At 35.0% G+C, this 4,550-nt stretch overlaps 1 non-coding gene across 1 annotated transcript; it reads right to left on the bottom strand.

Moving 5' to 3' along the window:
* Positions 1-3,555: 3,555 nt before the first annotated feature.
* Positions 3,556-3,662, bottom strand: LOC131179636 (small nucleolar RNA R71). Its single transcript, XR_009148526.1, has one exon. It is a non-coding gene; the product is annotated as a small nucleolar RNA R71 (small nucleolar RNA).
* Between the last annotated feature and the right edge of the window lie 888 nt (positions 3,663-4,550).

Here is a 4,550-nt window from a genome sequence, read left to right on the forward strand (position 1 = left end):
GATTCCATGTGTCACCATCTCATGGTGCCACATGTCACCATGTGAAATGACCAAATTACCCTTATGTTCTCAACCCAAAATCATTATTTCTCCTCTTTAAATCAATTTATATCAAATATAAATTAATTAATTAATCTCTATTAATTAATTTCTCACAATTAAATTCATATTTAAACACTTTAAATATAAATTTAACTTATGCTATACATCTAATAACTCATATTTGGTTTCAAGTCATGCTAGGAACTTTGTAATCTTATTGCAAATCAAACCTATTTAATTAATCAATTAAACTCTTTAATTAATCAATAAAATTACATTTTACTTGGTGATTTTCTTGTATATGTGTATGACTCACTAGGCTCATCACTAATTGGCAATGAGATATGATATTAACTCTTAATATCATTAAAATTCTTTCTTACCATAAATGATTTCTCTAAATCATTTTAGGCATCTCATAGACCATGGTTGACACCTAGCATAGTGTGCCATGGCCACCCAATCAGTAGTAAGGAATACCTTAAATGAACCGTTAATCATATCTTACCATACACTAGAATCTCTTTGTTACAAAATCCCAATTCGAGCTAGAGTCATGGTTTATGTCAAACCCCATTTGCTATGAATATTATGTTCTATTTTAATTCCAGTTCTTGATTAATTAGATTTTCTTGTCAGAAACTCTTTTTCTGACTAAATCTGTCTGTCCTGGCTAGGAACTTGAAACATTAAGAATAATTAAATAAACATAGGATTTTATCCCTATTTACTTAGGGTAACAGATTCCATCTTGATCAACTCCTATCTCCATATATAACTGGTAGGAGCCAACACATGCCCATATACCCATACACAGTACAAGTATGAAAGTAGTATCGAACTCAGACCACCTATATATAAGATAACTGTATTATTTCAAGTCTAAAGATTATATGCACTGATATGATATATGACAATGCATTGACAAGAGTAAACTTCATGTGCTTGTCATATGCGTCACTGGTTCGGCCTACTTATCATGTATATGTGCCTATTATGTTTGTTATATGGCATGAGACTCATCACTCCATCGTATTTATATCTCATATAAATACCTTAGGAACAAACATGATTTCAATCTTTCTAGATAAGTCATATCCTGTGTGAAGTATCCTCGATTGTGAACTAATTTATGATACTTTATGCTAGAAATACTATCACTCATATTCTTAACAACTTAAGAATAGAATTTCTAACAAAATATGAATGGACCTTTTCTATTACACATAAATACATTATGTAAACGAAAAAGTGAAATTGCCTTTTATTAATAAAAATACGTACAAGATACATGCGAAATGATATGCTCTAGGGCATACTACTAACAGTTTTTATGTACAATTGCATATTGTTTCATAGCATTTGGATAAGTAATCTCATGCATAATCATTGATTTCATTAACTTTTTTAAATTCCACTGCCAAGCTCTAAATTCTATGTTTTCTGTATGTTTTCAGGTGTTTCAAAGAAGTTCCAAGGCATAGGTGTAAAGAAGAAAGCTTGGAAAGACCAAAGGACAGAGAAGTGCTGCTGATACACTTTACACGGGCCGTGTAATCAAAGCCACAAACACGTGTAAACTATGGAGACCCATGTAAGTCTCTGCTGAGCTAAGCTTGAAGAACTCTATGAAGAGCAAAAGAACACGGGCCATGTAATCAGACCCGTGTAACTAGCAATGCCTCATGTAATCTCTTGTGTCAATATAATATGCAACCATTCAATCTCTATTAAGTTGCACGGCCCTGAGCCGTGTAGTGACACATGGCTCGTGTATCATGCAGCAGCCAGTTTCCTGATTCGGGTTCCAGCCCCAGTTTCTACAGAGAGGAAAGACTCCTAATGCCTTAAAGACTTTAAAAACCTAACCCTAGATTATTTAATATAAATAGGGGCAGCAGAAAGCAGAAAAAGAAAAAAAAGGAGAGAAGAAAAAAAAAACAAAGAGAAAAGAGAGAGAGCTTTTGATATTTTTCATACAAATATTCGTCACAGCTGCCTTGGAGAATAAGAGCATCAGCATAAAAAGGAAAATCTTCAGCAGAAGTTCCACAAGTTCAAAGCTGCAGAAAATCCTCTTCGGTTCTTTTTTTCCATTTCTTTAGGCAGATTTTTTTTTTTTTTTTTTATGTTCTTTCATTTTATTTTCATTATGTTTGTTAAACTCATGAGTGAGTAATTCCTTTATTCTGGAATTAGGAGAGTAGCACTTGTAATCGTTATTATAGATCAATATTAAGTTTCTGTTTATTAAATCTGAGTTTTGCCCTTTGATTTAATATTCTTTGTTCTTAATGCATGTTATGTGTTGGTACCCACCTAGACATGATAAAAGATACTAATTGAAGAACTGAAAGGTGAAGGTTAATGTTGGAAAATCAAAATATTGAACTTAAGAAATCTTACCTAGAGATAGGCTGAAATCCTTCATGGAGTTTCATAAGTAATAATAGATCTTAAAGGGTTTTAATTAATTTAATCACCATAAAAGTAGGGTTTAGGTTAATTAAAATACACCTTGAGTGCTTTCAAAGAGGACCTAGGATATCTTAGGATTAATTTCCATCAAAGCAACGATTCTCAATCCGATGAATAGACAAGATCAAAATTCATAGTAAGGTTGCAGTGTGAAATCTTAATTCTGGATTTGCTTTTATAAATAGTTTAATTCAAAGTTTACTTTCAGCATTCAAAATAGATTTAACTCGCTCTTCATCTATATTCGGTAGCCTAAATAGTCAAAATTACTATGTAGTTTGGTATTTGCTAACTAAATTTCTCGTGGGAATGATACTTCACTCACTACTTTATTACTTGTTAGCGATCCGTGCACTTACAGTGGTTGTAAAACCAACAAACAAGTTTTTGGCGCTGTTGTCAGGGAATTTATTTTTAGCAATACTAGGCAATAAGCACTTTAGCTTATTTATGCATTTATTATTATTGTTTAAATTTACTTAATTAATTCTTTTATTTTCTCTCAGGTATTTGGTTTGGTGCATGACCAGAACAAAGCCAGAGGAAGAATTTTTGGACTTGGATCCCTAAATAGATAGAACTCTAAGAGCCATCAGGAGAGAAAGGAGACACCAAGAACAAGATCAAGGAAATCCAGAAACTCCAATCATAACCGACAACAACAACAGGCTAAGACTCTTGAGGGACTACGGAGCTCCATTTATACAAGGATTCCAGCCTAGTGTTACAAGACCCACAGTGGAAGCCAATAATTTTAAATTGAAACTAGCATGGCTCCAGATGATTCAACAAACCCAGTTTGGGGGTTCATCAACGGAAGATCTACATTACCACCTCCAGTGCTTTCTTGCCCTATGTGATACATTCAAGATGAATGGAGTCTCTAATCAAGCTATAAGACTCAGAGCATTTCCATTCTCCCTTCGAGACAAGGCGAGGAAGTGGTTACTTTCTCAACTAGCTGGAACATTTACCACTTGGAAAGACCTCTCACAAGCTTTTTTAGCAAGGTATTTCCCACCTGTAAAGATTGCAAAGTTGAGAGTTGAACTTAATACCTTCAAACAAAAGGAAAGTGAATCACTTTATGATGCATGGGAGAGGTATGAAGACCTGCAGAGAGAATGTCCACACCATGGCATAGAGGATTGGCTTCTAGTTCAGAATTTCTATAATGGGCTATTACCTTCCATAAAGAGCATAGTAGATTCAGCTGTAGAAGGTGACCTAATGGAGAAAACGGTAACACAAGCACTTGAACTTCTGGAAAGGGTTACGTATCACAACTACGAGTGGTCAAATGAAAGGGGAAATATAAGGAGAGTAACAGGGGTCCTAGAAGTGAATGCCTTAAGCATGATAAATGCTCAATTTGACCAGCTCACAAAGAGGCTTGACAGAATGTAAGCCAATGCTATTGGAACTAGCAACCAACACTGCAACAGCTGTGGAGGAGGATATATGACTTCGGAATGTAATAACTTCAATGAATCCTCCATAGAACAGATGAACTATGTGAATAATAAAGGAAACTCCAACTAGAGGCAGCTCAACAACCCATATTCAAATACTTACAACCTTGGATTGAAGAACCACCCCAATTTCTCATGGTCCAACTTGCAGAATCAGCCAATGAACAAACAGCAAGGGTACAGAACACCAGCACCCCTTAGGTTTCAGAACAGATGATAAAACTTTGCACAGTCGCCAGCACCTCCTCAACTTCAACAACCTAAATCAAAGATGACCATGGAATCCATAATGGAAGGCCTCCTGGCAGCTTAACAACAACAGAATGAAATGATCAAGTAGCTGAGTTCTAGAATGGACCAACTTGCTACTCACAACAAGATACTTGAAAATTAAATTGCTCAGTAAGTAGGTTCTTCAAGCAAAACTATTGGTAAACTACCTAGTCAACCAGAGATGAACCTAAAGGAGCATTGTAAGGCAGTTACATTGAGGAGCAAAAGAATTCTAGAACAACTAGAGGAAAAACCAACAAAGGAAACCTCTGATAAATCTGAAAG

The sequence above is a fragment of the Hevea brasiliensis genome, chromosome 4 (genome assembly GCF_030052815.1).
Source record: "Hevea brasiliensis isolate MT/VB/25A 57/8 chromosome 4, ASM3005281v1, whole genome shotgun sequence".
Taxonomy (NCBI): Eukaryota; Viridiplantae; Streptophyta; class Magnoliopsida; order Malpighiales; family Euphorbiaceae; genus Hevea; species Hevea brasiliensis.